At 48.3% G+C, this 26,100-nt stretch overlaps 3 non-coding genes across 3 annotated transcripts; all 3 read left to right on the top strand.

Moving 5' to 3' along the window:
- The first annotated feature begins 5,700 nt into the window (after positions 1-5,700).
- Positions 5,701-5,772, top strand: trnae-cuc (transfer RNA glutamic acid (anticodon CUC)). Its single transcript has one exon. It is a non-coding gene; the product is annotated as a tRNA-Glu (tRNA).
- A 5,374-nt stretch (positions 5,773-11,146) lies between these two features.
- Positions 11,147-11,218, top strand: trnae-cuc (transfer RNA glutamic acid (anticodon CUC)). The gene has a single exon. It is a non-coding gene; the product is annotated as a tRNA-Glu (tRNA).
- Positions 11,219-13,636: 2,418 nt separating this feature from the next.
- Positions 13,637-13,708, top strand: trnae-cuc (transfer RNA glutamic acid (anticodon CUC)). The gene has a single exon. It is a non-coding gene; the product is annotated as a tRNA-Glu (tRNA).
- The last annotated feature ends 12,392 nt before the right edge of the window (positions 13,709-26,100 follow it).

The following is a 26,100-nucleotide window of genomic DNA, read 5'->3' as shown; positions in this document are numbered from 1 at the left end:
TTGGAGAAAGCATTGAAAGAGGTTCCTTTTTCTAGAATGGGTTTTCCGACAGTCAACTTTTTTTCTAGTAAAGTCCTTGGTGGTCTAGTGGCTAGGATCCAGCACTTTCACTGCTGTGGCCTGGGTTCGATTCCAGGTCAGGTCTATTATTATAGACGGAAAGACAGAAAATTCTTATTGGAGAAAGCATTGAAAGAGGTTCCTTTTATAGAATGGATTTGACGACAGTCAACTTTTTTTCTAGTAAAGTCCTTGGTGGTCTAGTGGCTAGGATTCAGCACTTTCACTGCTGTGGCCTGGGTTCGATTCCAGGTCAGGGAAACTGTTACACGCAGATAGAAAATTCCTCTTGAGGAATTGGAATGAACATTGAAAGAGGTTCCTTTTTCTAGAATGGGTTTTCCGACAGTCAACTTTTTTTCTAGTAAAGTCCTTGGTGGTCTAGTGGCTAGGATCCAGCACTCTCACTGCTGTGGCCCGGGTTCGATTCCCGGTCAGGTCTATTATAATAGACGGAAAGACAGAAATTTTTTTATCGGAGAAAGCATTGAAAGAGGTTCCTTTTATAAAATGGATTTGACGACAGTCAACTTTTTTCTAGTAAAGTCCTTGGTGGTCTAGTGGCTAGGATCCAGCACTCTCACTGCTGTGGCCCGGGTTTGATTCCCGGTCAGGGAAACTATGACAGACAGACAGACAGACAGACAGACAGACAGACAGACAGACAGACAGACAGACAGACAGACAGACAGACAGACAGACAGACAGACAGACAGACAGACAGACAGACAGACAGACAGACAGACAGACAGACAGACAGACAGACAGACAGACAGACAGACAGACAGACAGACAGACAGACAGACAGACAGACAGACAGACAGACAGACAGACAGACAGACAGACAGACAGACAGACAGACAGACAGACAGACAGACAGACAGACAGACAGACAGACAGACAGACAGACAGACAGACAGACAGACAGACAGACAGACAGACAGACAGACAGACAGACAGACAGACAGACAGACAGACAGACAGACAGACAGACAGACAGACAGACAGACAGACAGACAGACAGACAGACAGACAGACAGACAGACAGACAGACAGACAGACAGACAGACAGACAGACAGACAGACAGACAGACAGACAGACAGACAGACAGACAGACAGACAGACAGACAGACAGACAGACAGACAGACAGACAGACAGACAGACAGACAGACAGACAGACAGACAGACAGACAGACAGACAGACAGACAGACAGACAGACAGACAGACAGACAGACAGACAGACAGACAGACAGACAGACAGACAGACAGACAGACAGACAGACAGACAGACAGACAGACAGACAGACAGACAGACAGACAGACAGACAGACAGACAGACAGACAGACAGACAGACAGACAGACAGACAGACAGACAGACAGACAGACAGACAGACAGACAGACAGACAGACAGACAGACAGACAGACAGACAGACAGACAGACAGACAGACAGACAGACAGACAGACAGACAGACAGACAGACAGACAGACAGACAGACAGACAGACAGACAGACAGACAGACAGACAGACAGACAGACAGACAGACAGACAGACAGACAGACAGACAGACAGACAGACAGACAGACAGACAGACAGACAGACAGACAGACAGACAGACAGACAGACAGACAGACAGACAGACAGACAGACAGACAGACAGACAGACAGACAGACAGACAGACAGACAGACAGACAGACAGACAGACAGACAGACAGACAGACAGACAGACAGACAGACAATTCTTATTGGAGAAAGCATTGAAAGAGGTTCCTTTTATAGAATGGATTTGACGACAGTCAACTTTTTTTCTAGTAAAGTCCTTGGTGGTCTAGTGGCTAGGATCCAGCACTTTCACTGCTGTGGCCTGGGTTCGATTCCAGGTCAGGAAAACTGTTACACGCAGATAGAAAATTCCTCTTGAGGAATTGGAAAGAAAATTGAAAGATGTTCCTTTTTCTAGAATGGGTTTTCCGACAGTCAACTTTTTTCCTGTTCATTCCCTGATGGACTAGTGGCTAGGATCCAGCACTCTCACTGCTGTGGCCCGGGTTCGATTCCCGGTCAGGTCTATTATAATAGACGGAAAGACAGAAAATTCTTATTGGAGAAAGCATTGAAAGAGGTTCCTTTTTCTAGAATGGGTTTTCCGACAGTCAACTTTTTTTCTAGTAAAGTCCTTGGTGGTCTAGTGGCTAGGATCCAGCACTTTCACTGCTGTGGCCTGGGTTCGATTCCAGGTCAGGTCTATTATTATAGACGGAAAGACAGAAAATTCTTATTGGAGAAAGCATTGAAAGAGGTTCCTTTTATAGAATGGATTTGACGACAGTCAACTTTTTTTCTAGTAAAGTCCTTGGTGGTCTAGTGGCTAGGATTCAGCACTTTCACTGCTGTGGCCTGGGTTCGATTCCAGGTCAGGGAAACTGTTACACGCAGATAGAAAATTCCTCTTGAGGAATTGGAATGAACATTGAAAGAGGTTCCTTTTTCTAGAATGGGTTTTCCGACAGTCAACTTTTTTTCTAGTAAAGTCCTTGGTGGTCTAGTGGCTAGGATCCAGCACTCTCACTGCTGTGGCCCGGGTTCGATTCCCGGTCAGGTCTATTATAATAGACGGAAAGACAGAAATTTTTTTATCGGAGAAAGCATTGAAAGAGGTTCCTTTTATAAAATGGATTTGACGACAGTCAACTTTTTTCTAGTAAAGTCCTTGGTGGTCTAGTGGCTAGGATCCAGCACTCTCACTGCTGTGGCCCGGGTTTGATTCCCGGTCAGGGAAACTATGACAGACAGACAGACAGACGGACGGACGGACGGACGGACGGACGGACGGACGGACGGACGGACGGACGGACGGACGGACGGACGGACGGACGGACGGACGGACGGACGGACGGACGGACGGACGGACGGACGGACGGACGGACGGACGGACGGACGGACGGACGGACGGACGGACGGACGGACGGACGGACGGACGGACGGACGGACGGACGGACGGACGGACGGACGGACGGACGGACGACAGACAGACAGACAGACAGACAGACAGACAATTCTTATTGGAGAAAGCATTGAAAGAGGTTCCTTTTATAGAATGGATTTGACGACAGTCAACTTTTTTTCTAGTAAAGTCCTTGGTGGTCTAGTGGCTAGGATCCAGCACTTTCACTGCTGTGGCCTGGGTTCGATTCCAGGTCAGGAAAACTGTTACACGCAGATAGAAAATTCCTCTTGAGGAATTGGAAAGAAAATTGAAAGATGTTCCTTTTTCTAGAATGGGTTTTCCGACAGTCAACTTTTTTCCTGTTCATTCCCTGATGGACTAGTGGCTAGGATCCAGCACTCTCACTGCTGTGGCCCGGGTTCGATTCCCGGTCAGGTCTATTATAATAGACGGAAAGACAGAAATTTTTTTATCGGAGAAAGCATTGAAAGAGGTTCCTTTTATAAAATGGATTTGACGACAGTCAACTTTTTTCTAGTAAAGTCCTTGGTGGTCTAGTGGCTAGGATCCAGCACTCTCACTGCTGTGGCCCGGGTTTGATTCCCGGTCAGGGAAACTATGACAGACAGACAGACAGACAGACAGACAGACAGACAGACAGACAGACAGACAGACAGACAGACAGACAGACAGACAGACAGACAGACAGACAGACAGACAGACAGACAGACAGACAGACAGACAGACAGACAGACAGACAGACAGACAGACAGACAGACAGACAGACAGACAGACAGACAGACAGACAGACAGACAGACAGACAGACAGACAGACAGACAGACAGACAGACAGACAGACAGACAGACAGACAGACAGACAGACAGACAGACAGACAGACAGACAGACAGACAGACAGACAGACAGACAGACAGACAGACAGACAGACAGACAGACAATTCTTATTGGAGAAAGCATTGAAAGAGGTTCCTTTTATAGAATGGATTTGACGACAGTCAACTTTTTTTCTAGTAAAGTCCTTGGTGGTCTAGTGGCTAGGATCCAGCACTTTCACTGCTGTGGCCTGGGTTCGATTCCAGGTCAGGAAAACTGTTACACGCAGATAGAAAATTCCTCTTGAGGAATTGGAAAGAAAATTGAAAGATGTTCCTTTTTCTAGAATGGGTTTTCCGACAGTCAACTTTTTTCCTGTTCATTCCCTGATGGACTAGTGGCTAGGATCCAGCACTCTCACTGCTGTGGCCCGGGTTCGATTCCCGGTCAGGTCTATTATAATAGACGGAAAGACAGAAAATTCTTATTGGAGAAAGCATTGAAAGAGGTTCCTTTTTCTAGAATGGGTTTTCCGACAGTCAACTTTTTTTCTAGTAAAGTCCTTGGTGGTCTAGTGGCTAGGATCCAGCACTTTCACTGCTGTGGCCTGGGTTCGATTCCAGGTCAGGTCTATTATTATAGACGGAAAGACAGAAAATTCTTATTGGAGAAAGCATTGAAAGAGGTTCCTTTTATAGAATGGATTTGACGACAGTCAACTTTTTTTCTAGTAAAGTCCTTGGTGGTCTAGTGGCTAGGATTCAGCACTTTCACTGCTGTGGCCTGGGTTCGATTCCAGGTCAGGGAAACTGTTACACGCAGATAGAAAATTCCTCTTGAGGAATTGGAATGAACATTGAAAGAGGTTCCTTTTTCTAGAATGGGTTTTCCGACAGTCAACTTTTTTTCTAGTAAAGTCCTTGGTGGTCTAGTGGCTAGGATCCAGCACTCTCACTGCTGTGGCCCGGGTTCGATTCCCGGTCAGGTCTATTATAATAGACGGAAAGACAGAAATTTTTTTATCGGAGAAAGCATTGAAAGAGGTTCCTTTTATAAAATGGATTTGACGACAGTCAACTTTTTTCTAGTAAAGTCCTTGGTGGTCTAGTGGCTAGGATCCAGCACTCTCACTGCTGTGGCCCGGGTTTGATTCCCGGTCAGGGAAACTATGACAGACAGACGGACGGACGGACGGACGGACGGACGGACGGACGGACGGACGGACGGACGGACGGACGGACGGACGGACGGACGGACGGACGGACGGACGGACGGACGGACGGACGGACGGACGGACGGACGGACGGACGGACGGACGGACGGACGGACGGACGGACGGACGGACGGACGGACGGACGGACGGACGGACGGACGGACGGACGGACGGACGGACGGACGACAGACAGACAGACAGACAGACAATTCTTATTGGAGAAAGCATTGAAAGAGGTTCTTTTTATAGAATGGATTTGACGACAGTCAACTTTTTTTCTAGTAAAGTCCTTGGTGGTCTAGTGGCTAAGATCCAGCACTTTCACTGCTGTGGCCCGGGTTCGATTCCAGGTCAGGGAAACTGTTACACGCAGATAGAAAATTCCTCTTGAGGAATTGGAAAGAAAATTGAAAGATGTTCCTTTTTCTAGAATGGGTTTTCCGACAGTCAACTTTTTTCCTGTTCATTCCCTGATGGACTAGTGGCTAGGATCCAGCACTCTCACTGCTGTGGCCCGGGTTCGATTGCCGGTCAGGTCTATTATAATAGTCGGAAAGACAGAAAATTCTTATTGGAGAAAGCATTGAAAGAGGTTCCTTTTATAGAATGGATTTGACGACAGTCAACTTTTTTTCTAGTAAAGTCCTTGGTGGTCTAGTGGCTAGGATCCAGCACTCTCACTGCTGTGGCCCGGGTTCGATTCCCGGTCAGGGAAACTATGACAGACAGACAGACAGACAGACAGACAGACAGACAATTCCTCTTGAGGAATTGGAAAGATGTTCCTTTTTCTAGAATGGGTTTACCGACAGTCAACTTTTTTTCTAGTAAAGTCCTTGGTGGTCTAGTGGCTAGGATCCAGCACTCTCACTGCTGTGGCCCGGGTTCGATTCCCGGTCAGGTCTATTATAATAGACGGAAAGACAGAAAATTCTTATTGGAGAAAGCATTGAAAGAGGTTCCTTTTATAGAATGGATTTGACGACAGTCAACTTTTTTTCTAGTAAAGTCCTTGGTGGTCTAGTGGCTAGGATCCAGCACTTTCACTGCTGTGGCCTGGGTTCGATTCCAGGTCAGGAAAACTGTTACACGCAGATAGAAAATTCCTCTTGAGGAATTGGAAAGAAAATTGAAAGATGTTCCTTTTTCTAGAATGGGTTTTCCGACGGACGGACGGACGGACGGACGGACGGACGGACGGACGGACGGACGGACGGACGGACGGACGGACGGACGGACGGACGGACGGACGGACGGACGGACGGACGGACGGACGGACGGACGGACGGACGGACGGACGGACGGACGGACGGACGGACGGACGGACGGACGGACGGACGGACGGACGGACGGACGGACGGACGGACGGACGGACGGACGGACGGACGGACGGACGGACGGACGGACGGACGGACGGACGGACGGACGGACGGACGGACGGACGGACGGACGGACGGACGGACGGACGGACGGACGATTCTTATTGGAGAAAGCATTGAAAGAGGTTCTTTTTATAGAATGGATTTGACGACAGTCAACTTTTTTTCTAGTAAAGTCCTTGGTGGTCTAGTGGCTAAGATCCAGCACTTTCACTGCTGTGGCCCGGGTTCGATTCCAGGTCAGGGAAACTGTTACACGCAGATAGAAAATTCCTCTTGAGGATTCCTCTTGAGGAATTGGAAAGAAAATTGAAAGATGTTCCTTTTTCTAGAATGGGTTTTCCGACAGTCAACTTTTTTCCTGTTCATTCCCTGATGGACTAGTGGCTAGGATCCAGCACTCTCACTGCTGTGGCCCGGGTTCGATTCCCGGTCAGGTCTATTATAATAGACGGAAAGACAGAAAATTCTTATTGGAGAAAGCATTGAAAGAGGTTCCTTTTTCTAGAATGGGTTTTCCGACAGTCAACTTTTTTTCTAGTAAAGTCCTTGGTGGTCTAGTGGCTAGGATCCAGCACTTTCACTGCTGTGGCCTGGGTTCGATTCCAGGTCAGGTCTATTATTATAGACGGAAAGACAGAAAATTCTTATTGGAGAAAGCATTGAAAGAGGTTCCTTTTATAGAATGGATTTGACGACAGTCAACTTTTTTTCTAGTAAAGTCCTTGGTGGTCTAGTGGCTAGGATTCAGCACTTTCACTGCTGTGGCCTGGGTTCGATTCCAGGTCAGGGAAACTGTTACACGCAGATAGAAAATTCCTCTTGAGGAATTGGAATGAACATTGAAAGAGGTTCCTTTTTCTAGAATGGGTTTTCCGACAGTCAACTTTTTTTCTAGTAAAGTCCTTGGTGGTCTAGTGGCTAGGATCCAGCACTCTCACTGCTGTGGCCCGGGTTCGATTCCCGGTCAGGTCTATTATAATAGACGGAAAGACAGAAATTTTTTTATCGGAGAAAGCATTGAAAGAGGTTCCTTTTATAAAATGGATTTGACGACAGTCAACTTTTTTCTAGTAAAGTCCTTGGTGGTCTAGTGGCTAGGATCCAGCACTCTCACTGCTGTGGCCCGGGTTTGATTCCCGGTCAGGGAAACTATGACAGACAGACAGACAGACGGACGGACAGACAGACGGACGGACGGACGGACGGACGGACGGACGGACGGACGGACGGACGGACGGACGGACGGACGGACGGACGGACGGACGGACGGACGGACGGACGGACGGACGGACGGACGGACGGACGGACGGACGGACGGACGGACGGACGGACGGACGGACGGACGGACGGACGGACGGACGGACGGACGGACGGACGGACGGACGGACGGACGGACGGACGGACGGACGGACGGACGGACGGACGGACGGACGGACGGACGGACGGACGGACGGACGGACGGACGGACGGACAGACAGACAGACAGACAGACAGACAATTCTTATTGGAGAAAGCATTGAAAGAGGTTCCTTTTATAGAATGGATTTGACGACAGTCAACTTTTTTTCTAGTAAAGTCCTTGGTGGTCTAGTGGCTAGGATCCAGCACTTTCACTGCTGTGGCCTGGGTTCGATTCCAGGTCAGGAAAACTGTTACACGCAGATAGAAAATTCCTCTTGAGGAATTGGAAAGAAAATTGAAAGATGTTCCTTTTTCTAGAATGGGTTTTCCGACAGTCAACTTTTTTCCTGTTCATTCCCTGATGGACTAGTGGCTAGGATCCAGCACTCTCACTGCTGTGGCCCGGGTTCGATTCCCGGTCAGGTCTATTATAATAGACGGAAAGACAGAAATTTTTTTATCGGAGAAAGCATTGAAAGAGGTTCCTTTTATAAAATGGATTTGACGACAGTCAACTTTTTTCTAGTAAAGTCCTTGGTGGTCTAGTGGCTAGGATCCAGCACTCTCACTGCTGTGGCCCGGGTTTGATTCCCGGTCAGGGAAACTATGACAGACAGACAGACAGACAGACAGACAGACAGACAGACAGACAGACAGACAGACAGACAGACAGACAGACAGACAGACAGACCAGACAGACAGACAGACAGACAGACAGACAGACAGACAGACAGACAGACAGACAGACAGACAGACAGACAGACAGACAGACAGACAGACAGACAGACAGACAGACAGACAGACAGACAGACAGACAGACAGACAGACAGACAGACAGACAGACAGACAGACAGACAGACAGACAGACAGACAGACAGACAGACAGACAGACAGACAGACAGACAGACAGACAGACAGACAGACAGACAGACAGACAGACAGACAGACAGACAGACAGACAGACAGACAGACAGACAGACAGACAGACAGACAGACAGACAGACAGACAGACAGACAGACAGACAGACAGACAGACAGACAGACAGACAGACAGACAGACAGACAGACAGACAGACAGACAGACAGACAGACAGACAGACAGACAGACAGACAGACAGACAGACAGACAGACAGACAGACAGACAGACAGACAGACAGACAGACAGACAGACAGACAGACAGACAGACAGACAGACAGACAGACAGACAGACAGACAGACAGACAGACAGACAGACAGACAGACAGACAGACAGACAGACAGACAGACAGACAGACAGACAGACAGACAGACAGACAGACAGACAGACAGACAGACAGACAGACAGACAGACAGACAGACAGACAGACAGACAGACAGACAGACAGACAGACAGACAGACAGACAGACAGACAGACAGACAGACAGACAGACAGACAGACAGACAGACAGACAGACAGACAGACAGACAGACAGACAGACAGACAGACAGACAGACAGACAGACAGACAGACAGACAGACAGACAGACAGACAGACAGACAGACAGACAGACAGACAGACAGACAGACAGACAGACAGACAGACAGACAGACAGACAGACAATTCTTATTGGAGAAAGCATTGAAAGAGGTTCCTTTTATAGAATGGATTTGACGACAGTCAACTTTTTTTCTAGTAAAGTCCTTGGTGGTCTAGTGGCTAGGATCTGCTGTGGCCTGGGTTCGATTCCAGGTCAGGAAAACTGTTACACGCAGATAGAAAATTCCTCTTGAGGAATTGGAAAGAAAATTGAAAGATGTTCCTTTTTCTAGAATGGGTTTTCCGACAGTCAACTTTTTTCCTGTTCATTCCCTGATGGACTAGTGGCTAGGATCCAGCACTCTCACTGCTGTGGCCCGGGTTCGATTCCCGGTCAGGTCTATTATAATAGACGGAAAGACAGAAAATTCTTATTGGAGAAAGCATTGAAAGAGGTTCCTTTTTCTAGAATGGGTTTTCCGACAGTCAACTTTTTTTCTAGTAAAGTCCTTGGTGGTCTAGTGGCTAGGATCCAGCACTTTCACTGCTGTGGCCTGGGTTCGATTCCAGGTCAGGTCTATTATTATAGACGGAAAGACAGAAAATTCTTATTGGAGAAAGCATTGAAAGAGGTTCCTTTTATAGAATGGATTTGACGACAGTCAACTTTTTTTCTAGTAAAGTCCTTGGTGGTCTAGTGGCTAGGATTCAGCACTTTCACTGCTGTGGCCTGGGTTCGATTCCAGGTCAGGGAAACTGTTACACGCAGATAGAAAATTCCTCTTGAGGAATTGGAATGAACATTGAAAGAGGTTCCTTTTTCTAGAATGGGTTTTCCGACAGTCAACTTTTTTTCTAGTAAAGTCCTTGGTGGTCTAGTGGCTAGGATCCAGCACTCTCACTGCTGTGGCCCGGGTTCGATTCCCGGTCAGGTCTATTATAATAGACGGAAAGACAGAAATTTTTTTATCGGAGAAAGCATTGAAAGAGGTTCCTTTTATAAAATGGATTTGACGACAGTCAACTTTTTTCTAGTAAAGTCCTTGGTGGTCTAGTGGCTAGGATCCAGCACTCTCACTGCTGTGGCCCGGGTTTGATTCCCGGTCAGGGAAACTATGACAGACAGACGGACGGACGGACGGACGGACGGACGGACGGACGGACGGACGGACGGACGGACGGACGGACGGACGGACGGACGGACGGACGGACGGACGGACGGACGGACGGACGGACGGACGGACGGACGGACGGACGGACGGACGGACGGACGGACGGACGGACGGACGGACGGACGGACGGACGGACGGACGGACGGACGGACGGACGGACGGACGGACGGACGGACGGACGGACAGACAGACAGACAGACAATTCTTATTGGAGAAAGCATTGAAAGAGGTTCTTTTTATAGAATGGATTTGACGACAGTCAACTTTTTTTCTAGTAAAGTCCTTGGTGGTCTAGTGGCTAAGATCCAGCACTTTCACTGCTGTGGCCCGGGTTCGATTCCAGGTCAGGGAAACTGTTACACGCAGATAGAAAATTCCTCTTGAGGAATTGGAAAGAAAATTGAAAGATGTTCCTTTTTCTAGAATGGGTTTTCCGACAGTCAACTTTTTTCCTGTTCATTCCCTGATGGACTAGTGGCTAGGATCCAGCACTCTCACTGCTGTGGCCCGGGTTCGATTGCCGGTCAGGTCTATTATAATAGTCGGAAAGACAGAAAATTCTTATTGGAGAAAGCATTGAAAGAGGTTCCTTTTATAGAATGGATTTGACGACAGTCAACTTTTTTTCTAGTAAAGTCCTTGGTGGTCTAGTGGCTAGGATCCAGCACTCTCACTGCTGTGGCCCGGGTTCGATTCCCGGTCAGGGAAACTATGACAGACAGACAGACAGACAGACAGACAGACAGACAATTCCTCTTGAGGAATTGGAAAGATGTTCCTTTTTCTAGAATGGGTTTTCCGACAGTCAACTTTTTTTCTAGTAAAGTCCTTGGTGGTCTAGTGGCTAGGATCCAGCACTCTCACTGCTGTGGCCCGGGTTCGATTCCCGGTCAGGTCTATTATAATAGACGGAAAGACAGAAAATTCTTATTGGAGAAAGCATTGAAAGAGGTTCCTTTTATAGAATGGATTTGACGACAGTCAACTTTTTTTCTAGTAAAGTCCTTGGTGGTCTAGTGGCTAGGATCCAGCACTTTCACTGCTGTGGCCTGGGTTCGATTCCAGGTCAGGAAAACTGTTACACGCAGATAGAAAATTCCTCTTGAGGAATTGGAAAGAAAATTGAAAGATGTTCCTTTTTCTAGAATGGGTTTTCCGACGGACGGACGGACGGACGGACGGACGGACGGACGGACGGACGGACGGACGGACGGACGGACGGACGGACGGACGGACGGACGGACGGACGGACGGACGGACGGACGGACGGACGGACGGACGGACGGACGGACGGACGGACGGACGGACGGACGGACGGACGGACGGACGGACGGACGGACGGACGGACGGACGGACGGACGGACGGACGGACGGACGGACGGACGATTCTTATTGGAGAAAGCATTGAAAGAGGTTCTTTTTATAGAATGGATTTGACGACAGTCAACTTTTTTTCTAGTAAAGTCCTTGGTGGTCTAGTGGCTAAGATCCAGCACTTTCACTGCTGTGGCCCGGGTTCGATTCCAGGTCAGGGAAACTGTTACACGCAGATAGAAAATTCCTCTTGAGGAATTGGAAAGAAAATTGAAAGATGTTCCTTTTTCTAGAATGGGTTTTCCGACAGTCAACTTTTTTCCTGTTCATTCCCTGATGGACTAGTGGCTAGGATCCAGCACTCTCACTGCTGTGGCCCGGGTTCGATTCCCGGTCAGGTCTATTATAATAGACGGAAAGACAGAAAATTCTTATTGGAGAAAGCATTGAAAGAGGTTCCTTTTTCTAGAATGGGTTTTCCGACAGTCAACTTTTTTTCTAGTAAAGTCCTTGGTGGTCTAGTGGCTAGGATCCAGCACTTTCACTGCTGTGGCCTGGGTTCGATTCCAGGTCAGGTCTATTATTATAGACGGAAAGACAGAAAATTCTTATTGGAGAAAGCATTGAAAGAGGTTCCTTTTATAGAATGGATTTGACGACAGTCAACTTTTTTTCTAGTAAAGTCCTTGGTGGTCTAGTGGCTAGGATTCAGCACTTTCACTGCTGTGGCCTGGGTTCGATTCCAGGTCAGGGAAACTGTTACACGCAGATAGAAAATTCCTCTTGAGGAATTGGAATGAACATTGAAAGAGGTTCCTTTTTCTAGAATGGGTTTTCCGACAGTCAACTTTTTTTCTAGTAAAGTCCTTGGTGGTCTAGTGGCTAGGATCCAGCACTCTCACTGCTGTGGCCCGGGTTCGATTCCCGGTCAGGTCTATTATAATAGACGGAAAGACAGAAATTTTTTTATCGGAGAAAGCATTGAAAGAGGTTCCTTTTATAAAATGGATTTGACGACAGTCAACTTTTTTCTAGTAAAGTCCTTGGTGGTCTAGTGGCTAGGATCCAGCACTCTCACTGCTGTGGCCCGGGTTTGATTCCCGGTCAGGGAAACTATGACAGACAGACAGACGGACGGACGGACGGACGGACGGACGGACGGACGGACGGACGGACGGACGGACGGACGGACGGACGGACGGACGGACGGACGGACGGACGGACGGACGGACGGACGGACGGACGGACGGACGGACGGACGGACGGACGGACGGACGGACGGACGGACGGACGGACGGACGGACGGACGGACGGACGGACGGACGGACGGACGGACGGACGGACGGACGGACGGACGGACGGACGGACAGACAGACAATTCTTATTGGAGAAAGCATTGAAAGAGGTTCTTTTTATAGAATGGATTTGACGACAGTCAACTTTTTTTCTAGTAAAGTCCTTGGTGGTCTAGTGGCTAAGATCCAGCACTTTCACTGCTGTGGCCCGGGTTCGATTCCAGGTCAGGGAAACTGTTACACGCAGATAGAAAATTCCTCTTGAGGAATTGGAAAGAAAATTGAAAGATGTTCCTTTTTCTAGAATGGGTTTTCCGACAGTCAACTTTTTTCCTGTTCATTCCCTGATGGACTAGTGGCTAGGATCCAGCACTCTCACTGCTGTGGCCCGGGTTCGATTGCCGGTCAGGTCTATTATAATAGTCGGAAAGACAGAAAATTCTTATTGGAGAAAGCATTGAAAGAGGTTCCTTTTATAGAATGGATTTGACGACAGTCAACTTTTTTTCTAGTAAAGTCCTTGGTGGTCTAGTGGCTAGGATCCAGCACTCTCACTGCTGTGGCCCGGGTTCGATTCCCGGTCAGGGAAACTATGACAGACAGACAGACAGACAGACAGACAGACAGACAATTCCTCTTGAGGAATTGGAAAGATGTTCCTTTTTCTAGAATGGGTTTTCCGACAGTCAACTTTTTTTCTAGTAAAGTCCTTGGTGGTCTAGTGGCTAGGATCCAGCACTCTCACTGCTGTGGCCCGGGTTCGATTCCCGGTCAGGTCTATTATAATAGACGGAAAGACAGAAAATTCTTATTGGAGAAAGCATTGAAAGAGGTTCCTTTTATAGAATGGATTTGACGACAGTCAACTTTTTTTCTAGTAAAGTCCTTGGTGGTCTAGTGGCTAGGATCCAGCACTTTCACTGCTGTGGCCTGGGTTCGATTCCAGGTCAGGAAAACTGTTACACGCAGATAGAAAATTCCTCTTGAGGAATTGGAAAGAAAATTGAAAGATGTTCCTTTTTCTAGAATGGGTTTTCCGACGGACGGACGGACGGACGGACGGACGGACGGACGGACGGACGGACGGACGGACGGACGGACGGACGGACGGACGGACGGACGGACGGACGGACGGACGGACGGACGGACGGACGGACGGACGGACGGACGGACGGACGGACGGACGGACGGACGGACGGACGGACGGACGGACGGACGGACGGACGGACGGACGGACGGACGGACGGACGGACGGACGGACGGACGGACGGACGGACGGACGGACGGACGATTCTTATTGGAGAAAGCATTGAAAGAGGTTCTTTTTATAGAATGGATTTGACGACAGTCAACTTTTTTTCTAGTAAAGTCCTTGGTGGTCTAGTGGCTAAGATCCAGCACTTTCACTGCTGTGGCCCGGGTTCGATTCCAGGTCAGGGAAACTGTTACACGCAGATAGAAAATTCCTCTTGAGGAATTGGAAAGAAAATTGAAAGATGTTCCTTTTTCTAGAATGGGTTTTCCGACAGTCAACTTTTTTCCTGTTCATTCCCTGATGGACTAGTGGCTAGGATCCAGCACTCTCACTGCTGTGGCCCGGGTTCGATTCCCGGTCAGGTCTATTATAATAGACGGAAAGACAGAAAATTCTTATTGGAGAAAGCATTGAAAGAGGTTCCTTTTTCTAGAATGGGTTTTCCGACAGTCAACTTTTTTTCTAGTAAAGTCCTTGGTGGTCTAGTGGCTAGGATCCAGCACTTTCACTGCTGTGGCCTGGGTTCGATTCCAGGTCAGGTCTATTATTATAGACGGAAAGACAGAAAATTCTTATTGGAGAAAGCATTGAAAGAGGTTCCTTTTATAGAATGGATTTGACGACAGTCAACTTTTTTTCTAGTACAGTCCTTGGTGGTCTAGTGGCTAGGATTCAGCACTTTCACTGCTGTGGCCTGGGTTCGATTCCAGGTCAGGGAAACTGTTACACGCAGATAGAAAATTCCTCTTGAGGAATTGGAATGAACATTGAAAGAGGTTCCTTTTTCTAGAATGGGTTTTCCGACAGTCAACTTTTTTTCTAGTAAAGTCCTTGGTGGTCTAGTGGCTAGGATCCAGCACTCTCACTGCTGTGGCCCGGGTTCGATTCCCGGTCAGGTCTATTATAATAGACGGAAAGACAGAAATTTTTTTATCGGAGAAAGCATTGAAAGAGGTTCCTTTTATAAAATGGATTTGACGACAGTCAACTTTTTTCTAGTAAAGTCCTTGGTGGTCTAGTGGCTAGGATCCAGCACTCTCACTGCTGTGGCCCGGGTTTGATTCCCGGTCAGGGAAACTATGACAGACAGACAGACAGACGGACGGACGGACGGACGGACGGACGGACGGACGGACGGACGGACGGACGGACGGACGGACGGACGGACGGACGGACGGACGGACGGACGGACGGACGGACGGACGGACGGACGGACGGACGGACGGACGGACGGACGGACGGACGGACGGACGGACGGACGGACGGACGGACGGACGGACGGACGGACGGACGGACGGACGGACGGACGGACGGACGGACGGACGGACGGACGGACGGACGGACGGACGGACGGACGGACGGACGGACGGACGGACGGACGGACGGACGGACGGACGGACGGACGGACGGACGGACGGACGGACGGACGGACGGACGGACAGACAGACAGACAGACAATTCTTATTGGAGAAAGCATTGAAAGAGGTTCCTTTTATAGAATGGATTTGACGACAGTCAACTTTTTTTCTAGTAAAGTCCTTGGTGGTCTAGTGGCTAGGATCCAGCACTTTCACTGCTGTGGCCTGGGTTCGATTATCCAGCACTTTCACTGCTGTGGCCTGGGTTCGATTCCAGGTCAGGAAAACTGTTACACGCAGATAGAAAATTCCTCTTGAGGAATTGGAAAGAAAATTGAAAGATGTTCCTTTTTCTAGAATGGGTTTTCCGACAGTCAACTTTTTTCCTGTTCATTCCCTGATGGACTAGTGGCTAGGATCCAGCACTCTCACTGCTGTGGCCCGGGTTCGATTCCCGGTCAGGTCTATTATAATAGACGGAAAGACAGAAATTTTTTTATCGGAGAAAGCATTGAAAGAGGTTCCTTTTATAAAATGGATTTGACGACAGTCAACTTTTTTCTAGTAAAGTCCTTGGTGGTCTAGTGGCTAGGATCCAGCACTCTCACTGCTGTGGCCCGGGTTTGATTCCCGGTCAGGGAAACTATGACAGACAGACAGACAGACAGACAGACAGACAGACAGACAGACAGACAGACAGACAGCCAGCCAGACAGCCAGCCAGACAGCCAGCCAGACAGCCAGCCAGACAGACAGACAGCCAGACAGCCAGCCAGACAGCCAGCCAGACAGACAGACAGCCAGCCAGACAGCCAGCCAGACAGACAGACAGACAGCCAGCCAGACAGACAGACAGCCAGACAGACAGACAGACAGACAGACAGACAGACAGACAGACAGACAGACAGACAGACAGACAGACAGACAGACAGACAGACAGACAGACAGACAGACAGACAGACAGACAGACAGACAGACAGACAGACAGACAGACAGACAGACAGACAGACAGACAGACAGACAGACAGACAGACAGACAGACAGACAGACAATTCTTATTGGAGAAAGCATTGAAAGAGGTTCCTTTTATAGAATGGATTTGACGACAGTCAACTTTTTTTCTAGTAAAGTCCTTGGTGGTCTAGTGGCTAGGATCCAGCACTTTCACTGCTGTGGCCTGGGTTCGATTCCAGGTCAGGAAAACTGTTACACGCAGATAGAAAATTCCTCTTGAGGAATTGGAAAGAAAATTGAAAGATGTTCCTTTTTCTAGAATGGGTTTTCCGACAGTCAACTTTTTTCCTGTTCATTCCCTGATGGACTAGTGGCTAGGATCCAGCACTCTCACTGCTGTGGCCCGGGTTCGATTCCCGGTCAGGTCTATTATAATAGACGGAAAGACAGAAAATTCTTATTGGAGAAAGCATTGAAAGAGGTTCCTTTTTCTAGAATGGGTTTTCCGACAGTCAACTTTTTTTCTAGTAAAGTCCTTGGTGGTCTAGTGGCTAGGATCCAGCACTTTCACTGCTGTGGCCTGGGTTCGATTCCAGGTCAGGTCTATTATTATAGACGGAAAGACAGAAAATTCTTATTGGAGAAAGCATTGAAAGAGGTTCCTTTTATAGAATGGATTTGACGACAGTCAACTTTTTTTCTAGTAAAGTCCTTGGTGGTCTAGTGGCTAGGATTCAGCACTTTCACTGCTGTGGCCTGGGTTCGATTCCAGGTCAGGGAAACTGTTACACGCAGATAGAAAATTCCTCTTGAGGAATTGGAATGAACATTGAAAGAGGTTCCTTTTTCTAGAATGGGTTTTCCGACAGTCAACTTTTTTTCTAGTAAAGTCCTTGGTGGTCTAGTGGCTAGGATCCAGCACTCTCACTGCTGTGGCCCGGGTTCGATTCCCGGTCAGGTCTATTATAATAGACGGAAAGACAGAAATTTTTTTATCGGAGAAAGCATTGAAAGAGGTTCCTTTTATAAAATGGATTTGACGACAGTCAACTTTTTTCTAGTAAAGTCCTTGGTGGTCTAGTGGCTAGGATCCAGCACTCTCACTGCTGTGGCCCGGGTTTGATTCCCGGTCAGGGAAACTATGACAGACAGACAGACAGACGGACGGACGGACGGACGGACGGACGGACGGACGGACGGACGGACGGACGGACGGACGGACGGACGGACGGACGGACGGACGGACGGACGGACGGACGGACGGACGGACGGACGGACGGACGGACGGACGGACGGACGGACGGACGGACGGACGGACGGACGGACGGACGGACGGACGGACGGACGGACGGACAGACAGACAGACAGACAGACAATTCTTATTGGAGAAAGCATTGAAAGAGGTTCCTTTTATAGAATGGATTTGACGACAGTCAACTTTTTTTCTAGTAAAGTCCTTGGTGGTCTAGTGGCTAGGATCCAGCACTTTCACTGCTGTGGCCTGGGTTCGATTCCAGGTCAGGAAAACTGTTACACGCAGATAGAAAATTCCTCTTGAGGAATTGGAAAGAAAATTGAAAGATGTTCCTTTTTCTAGAATGGGTTTTCCGACAGTCAACTTTTTTCCTGTTCATTCCCTGATGGACTAGTGGCTAGGATCCAGCACTCTCACTGCTGTGGCCCGGGTTCGATTCCCGGTCAGGTCTATTATAATAGACGGAAAGACAGAAATTTTTTTATCGGAGAAAGCATTGAAAGAGGTTCCTTTTATAAAATGGATTTGACGACAGTCAACTTTTTTCTAGTAAAGTCCTTGGTGGTCTAGTGGCTAGGATCCAGCACTCTCACTGCTGTGGCCCGGGTTTGATTCCCGGTCAGGGAAACTATGACAGACAGACAGACAGACAGACAGCCAGCCAGACAGCCAGCCAGACAGACAGCCAGACAGCCAGCCAGCCAGACAGCCAGACAGCCAGCCAGACAGCCAGACAGCCAGACAGACAGCCAGACAGCCAGCCAGACAGACAGACAGCCAGCCAGACAGACAGACAGCCAGCCAGACAGCCAGACAGACAGACAGACAGACAGACAGACAGACAGACAGACAGACAGACAGACAGACAGACAGACAGACAGACAGACAGACAGACAGACAGACAGACAGACAGACAGACAGACAGACAGACAGACAGACAGACAGACAGACAGACAGACAGACAGACAGACAGACAGACAGACAATTCTTATTGGAGAAAGCATTGAAAGAGGTTCCTTTTATAGAATGGATTTGACGACAGTCAACTTTTTTTCTAGTAAAGTCCTTGGTGGTCTAGTGGCTAGGATCCAGCACTTTCACTGCTGTGGCCTGGGTTCGATTCCAGGTCAGGAAAACTGTTACACGCAGATAGAAAATTCCTCTTGAGGAATTGGAAAGAAAATTGAAAGATGTTCCTTTTTCTAGAATGGGTTTTCCGACAGTCAACTTTTTTCCTGTTCATTCCCTGATGGACTAGTGGCTAGGATCCAGCACTCTCACTGCTGTGGCCCGGGTTCGATTCCCGGTCAGGTCTATTATAATAGACGGAAAGACAGAAAATTCTTATTGGAGAAAGCATTGAAAGAGGTTCCTTTTTCTAGAATGGGTTTTCCGACAGTCAACTTTTTTTCTAGTAAAGTCCTTGGTGGTCTAGTGGCTAGGATCCAGCACTTTCACTGCTGTGGCCTGGGTTCGATTCCAGGTCAGGTCTATTATTATAGACGGAAAGACAGAAAATTCTTATTGGAGAAAGCATTGAAAGAGGTTCCTTTTATAGAATGGATTTGACGACAGTCAACTTTTTTTCTAGTAAAGTCCTTGGTGGTCTAGTGGCTAGGATTCAGCACTTTCACTGCTGTGGCCTGGGTTCGATTCCAGGTCAGGGAAACTGTTACACGCAGATAGAAAATTCCTCTTGAGGAATTGGAATGAACATTGAAAGAGGTTCCTTTTTCTAGAATGGGTTTTCCGACAGTCAACTTTTTTTCTAGTAAAGTCCTTGGTGGTCTAGTGGCTAGGATCCAGCACTCTCACTGCTGTGGCCCGGGTTCGATTCCCGGTCAGGTCTATTATAATAGACGGAAAGACAGAAATTTTTTTATCGGAGAAAGCATTGAAAGAGGTTCCTTTTATAAAATGGATTTGACGACAGTCAACTTTTTTCTAGTAAAGTCCTTGGTGGTCTAGTGGCTAGGATCCAGCACTCTCACTGCTGTGGCCCGGGTTTGATTCCCGGTCAGGGAAACTATGACAGACAGACAGACGGACGGACGGACGGACGGACGGACGGACGGACGGACGGACGGACGGACGGACGGACGGACGGACGGACGGACGGACGGACGGACGGACGGACGGACGGACGGACGGACGGACGGACGGACGGACGGACGGACGGACGGACGGACGGACGGACGGACGGACGGACGGACGGACGGACGGACGGACAGACAGACAGACAGACAATTCTTATTGGAGAAAGCATTGAAAGAGGTTCCTTTTATAGAATGGATTTGACGACAGTCAACTTTTTTTCTAGTAAAGTCCTTGGTGGTCTAGTGGCTAGGATCCAGCACTTTCACTGCTGTGGCCTGGGTTCGATTCCAGGTCAGGAAAACTGTTACACGCAGATAGAAAATTCCTCTTGAGGAATTGGAAAGAAAATTGAAAGATGTTCCTTTTTCTAGAATGGGTTTTCCGACAGTCAACTTTTTTCCTGTTCATTCCCTGATGGACTAGTGGCTAGGATCCAGCACTCTCACTGCTGTGGCCCGGGTTCGATTCCCGGTCAGGTCTATTATAATAGACGGAAAGACAGAAATTTTTTTATCGGAGAAAGCATTGAAAGAGGTTCCTTTTATAAAATGGATTTGACGACAGTCAACTTTTTTCTAGTAAAGTCCTTGGTGGTCTAGTGGCTAGGATCCAGCACTCTCACTGCTGTGGCCCGGGTTTGATTCCCGGTCAGGGAAACTATGACAGACAGACAGACAGACAGACAGACAGACAGACAGACAGACAGACAGACAGACAGACAGACAGACAGACAGACAGACAGACAGACAGACAGACAGACAGACAGACAGACAGACAGACAGACAGACAGACAGACAGACAGACAGACAGACAGACAGACAGACAGACAGACAGACAGACAGACAGACAGACAGACAGACAGACAGACAGACAGACAGACAGACAGACAGACAGACAGACAGACAGACAGACAGACAGACAGACAGACAGACAGACAGACAGACAGACAGACAGACAGACAGACAGACAGACAGACAGACAGACAGACAGACAGACAGACAGACAGACAGACAGACAGACAGACAGACAGACAGACAGACAGACAGACAGACAGACAGACAGACAGACAGACAGACAGACAGACAGACAGACAGACAGACAGACAGACAGACAGACAGACAGACAGACAGACAGACAGACAGACAGACAGACAGACAGACAGACAGACAGACAGACAGACAGACAGACAGACAGACAGACAGACAGACAGACAGACAGACAGACAGACAGACAGACAGACAGACAGACAGACAGACAGACAGACAGACAGACAGACAGACAGACAGACAGACAGACAGACAGACAGACAGACAGACAGACAGACAGACAGACAGACAGACAGACAGACAGACAGACAGACAGACAGACAGACAGACAGACAGACAGACAGACAGACAGACAGACAGACAGACAGACAGACAGACAGACAGACAGACAGACAGACAGACAGACAGACAGACAGACAGACAGACAGACAGACAGACAGACAGACAGACAGACAGACAGACAGACAGACAGACAGACAGACAGACAGACAGACAGACAGACAGACAGACAGACAGACAGACAGACAGACAGACAGACAGACAGACAGACAGACAGACAGACAGACAGACAGACAGACAGACAGACAGACAGACAGACAGACAGACAGACAGACAGACAGACAGACAGACAGACAGACAGACAGACAGACAGACAGACAGACAGACAGACAGACAGACAGACAGACAGACAGACAGACAGACAGACAGACAGACAGACAGACAGACAGACAGACAGACAGACAGACAGACAGACAGACAGACAGACAGACAGACAGACAGACAGACAGACAGACAGACAGACAGACAGACAGACAGACAGACAGACAGACAGACAGACAGACAGACAGACAGACAGACAGACAGACAGACAGACAGACAGACAGACAGACAGACAGACAGACAGACAGACAGACAGACAGACAGACAGACAGACAGACAGACAGACAGACAGACAGACAGACAGACAATTCTTATTGGAGAAAGCATTGAAAGAGGTTCCTTTTATAGAATGGATTTGACGACAGTCAACTTTTTTTCTAGTAAAGTCCTTGGTGGTCTAGTGGCTAGGATCCAGCACTTTCACTGCTGTGGCCTGGGTTCGATTCCAGGTCAGGAAAACTGTTACACGCAGATAGAAAATTCCTCTTGAGGAATTGGAAAGAAAATTGAAAGATGTTCCTTTTTCTAGAATGGGTTTTCCGACAGTCAACTTTTTTCCTGTTCATTCCCTGATGGACTAGTGGCTAGGATCCAGCACTCTCACTGCTGTGGCCCGGGTTCGATTCCCGGTCAGGTCTATTATAATAGACGGAAAGACAGAAAATTCTTATTGGAGAAAGCATTGAAAGAGGTTCCTTTTTCTAGAATGGGTTTTCCGACAGTCAACTTTTTTTCTAGTAAAGTCCTTGGTGGTCTAGTGGCTAGGATCCAGCACTTTCACTGCTGTGGCCTGGGTTCGATTCCAGGTCAGGTCTATTATTATAGACGGAAAGACAGAAAATTCTTATTGGAGAAAGCATTGAAAGAGGTTCCTTTTATAGAATGGATTTGACGACAGTCAACTTTTTTTCTAGTAAAGTCCTTGGTGGTCTAGTGGCTAGGATTCAGCACTTTCACTGCTGTGGCCTGGGTTCGATTCCAGGTCAGGGAAACTGTTACACGCAGATAGAAAATTCCTCTTGAGGAATTGGAATGAACATTGAAAGAGGTTCCTTTTTCTAGAATGGGTTTTCCGACAGTCAACTTTTTTTCTAGTAAAGTCCTTGGTGGTCTAGTGGCTAGGATCCAGCACTCTCACTGCTGTGGCCCGGGTTCGATTCCCGGTCAGGTCTATTATAATAGACGGAAAGACAGAAATTTTTTTATCGGAGAAAGCATTGAAAGAGGTTCCTTTTATAAAATGGATTTGACGACAGTCAACTTTTTTCTAGTAAAGTCCTTGGTGGTCTAGTGGCTAGGATCCAGCACTCTCACTGCTGTGGCCCGGGTTTGATTCCCGGTCAGGGAAACTATGACAGACAGACAGACAGACAGACGGACGGACGGACGGACGGACGGACGGACGGACGGACGGACGGACGGACGGACGGACGGACGGACGGACGGACGGACGGACGGACGGACGGACGGACGGACGGACGGACGGACGGACGGACGGACGGACGGACGGACGGACGGACGGACGGACGGACGGACGGACGGACGGACGGACGGACGGACGGACGGACGGACGGACGGACGGACGGACGGACGGACGGACGGACGGACGGACGGACGGACGGACGGACGGACGGACAGACAGACAGACAGACAGACAATTCTTATTGGAGAAAGCATTGAAAGAGGTTCCTTTTATAGAATGGATTTGACGACAGTCAACTTTTTTTCTAGTAAAGTCCTTGGTGGTCTAGTGGCTAGGATCCAGCACTTTCACTGCTGTGGCCTGGGTTCGATTCCAGGTCAGGAAAACTGTTACACGCAGATAGAAAATTCCTCTTGAGGAATTGGAAAGAAAATTGAAAGATGTTCCTTTTTCTAGAATGGGTTTTCCGACAGTCAACTTTTTTCCTGTTCATTCCCTGATGGACTAGTGGCTAGGATCCAGCACTCTCACTGCTGTGGCCCGGGTTCGATTCCCGGTCAGGTCTATTATAATAGACGGAAAGACAGAAATTTTTTTATCGGAGAAAGCATTGAAAGAGGTTCCTTTTATAAAATGGATTTGACGACAGTCAACTTTTTTCTAGTAAAGTCCTTGGTGGTCTAGTGGCTAGGATCCAGCACTCTCACTGCTGTGGCCCGGGTTTGATTCCCGGTCAGGGAAACTATGACAGACAGACAGACAGACAGACAGACAGACAGACAGACAGACAGACAGACAGACAGACAGACAGACAGACAGACAGACAGACAGACAGACAGACAGACAGACAGACAGACAGACAGACAGACAGACAGACAGACAGACAGACAGACAGACAGACAGACAGACAGACAGACAGACAGACAGACAGACAGACAGACAGACAGACAGACAGACAGACAGACAGACAGACAGACAGACAGACAGACAGACAGACAGACAGACAGACAGACAGACAGACAGACAGACAGACAGACAGACAGACAGACAGACAGACAGACAGACAGACAGACAGACAGACAGACAGACAGACAGACAGACAGACAGACAGACAGACAGACAGACAGACAGACAGACAGACAGACAGACAGACAGACAGACAGACAGACAGACAGACAGACAGACAGACAGACAGACAGACAGACAGACAGACAATTCTTATTGGAGAAAGCATTGAAAGAGGTTCCTTTTATAGAATGGATTTGACGACAGTAAAGTCCTTGGTGGTCTAGTGACGACAGTCAACTTTTTTTCTAGTAAAGTCCTTGGTGGTCTAGTGGCTAGGATCCAGCACTTTCACTGCTGTGGCCTGGGTTCGATTCCAGGTCAGGAAAACTGTTACACGCAGATAGAAAATTCCTCTTGAGGAATTGGAAAGAAAATTGAAAGATGTTCCTTTTTCTAGAATGGGTTTTCCGACAGTCAACTTTTTTCCTGTTCATTCCCTGATGGACTAGTGGCTAGGATCCAGCACTCTCACTGCTGTGGCCCGGGTTCGATTCCCGGTCAGGTCTATTATAATAGACGGAAAGACAGAAAATTCTTATTGGAGAAAGCATTGAAAGAGGTTCCTTTTTCTAGAATGGGTTTTCCGACAGTCAACTTTTTTTCTAGTAAAGTCCTTGGTGGTCTAGTGGCTAGGATCCAGCACTTTCACTGCTGTGGCCTGGGTTCGATTCCAGGTCAGGTCTATTATTATAGACGGAAAGACAGAAAATTCTTATTGGAGAAAGCATTGAAAGAGGTTCCTTTTATAGAATGGATTTGACGACAGTCAACTTTTTTTCTAGTAAAGTCCTTGGTGGTCTAGTGGCTAGGATTCAGCACTTTCACTGCTGTGGCCTGGGTTCGATTCCAGGTCAGGGAAACTGTTACACGCAGATAGAAAATTCCTCTTGAGGAATTGGAATGAACATTGAAAGAGGTTCCTTTTTCTAGAATGGGTTTTCCGACAGTCAACTTTTTTTCTAGTAAAGTCCTTGGTGGTCTAGTGGCTAGGATCCAGCACTCTCACTGCTGTGGCCCGGGTTCGATTCCCGGTCAGGTCTATTATAATAGACGGAAAGACAGAAATTTTTTTATCGGAGAAAGCATTGAAAGAGGTTCCTTTTATAAAATGGATTTGACGACAGTCAACTTTTTTCTAGTAAAGTCCTTGGTGGTCTAGTGGCTAGGATCCAGCACTCTCACTGCTGTGGCCCGGGTTTGATTCCCGGTCAGGGAAACTATGACAGACAGACAGACAGACAGACAGACGACGGACGGACGGACGGACGGACGGACGGACGGACGGACGGACGGACGGACGGACGGACGGACGGACGGACGGACGGACGGACGGACGGACGGACGGACGGACGGACGGACGGACGGACGGACGGACGGACGGACGGACGGACGGACGGACGGACGGACGGACGGACGGACGGACGGACGGACGGACGGACGGACAGACAGACAGACAGACAATTCTTATTGGAGAAAGCATTGAAAGAGGTTCCTTTTATAGAATGGATTTGACGACAGTCAACTTTTTTTCTAGTAAAGTCCTTGGTGGTCTAGTGGCTAGGATCCAGCACTTTCACTGCTGTGGCCTGGGTTCGATTCCAGGTCAGGAAAACTGTTACACGCAGATAGAAAATTCCTCTTGAGGAATTGGAAAGAAAATTGAAAGATGTTCCTTTTTCTAGAATGGGTTTTCCGACAGTCAACTTTTTTCCTGTTCATTCCCTGATGGACTAGTGGCTAGGATCCAGCACTCTCACTGCTGTGGCCCGGGTTCGATTCCCGGTCAGGTCTATTATAATAGACGGAAAGACAGAAATTTTTTTATCGGAGAAAGCATTGAAAGAGGTTCCTTTTATAAAATGGAT

The sequence above is a fragment of the Urocampus carinirostris genome, chromosome 1, assembly GCF_059441175.1.
Source record: "Urocampus carinirostris isolate Australia breed hairy pipefish chromosome 1, RoL_Ucar_1.0, whole genome shotgun sequence".
Classification (NCBI taxonomy): Eukaryota; Metazoa; Chordata; class Actinopteri; order Syngnathiformes; family Syngnathidae; genus Urocampus; species Urocampus carinirostris.
This window is presented reverse-complemented; position numbering and strand designations above follow the sequence as displayed.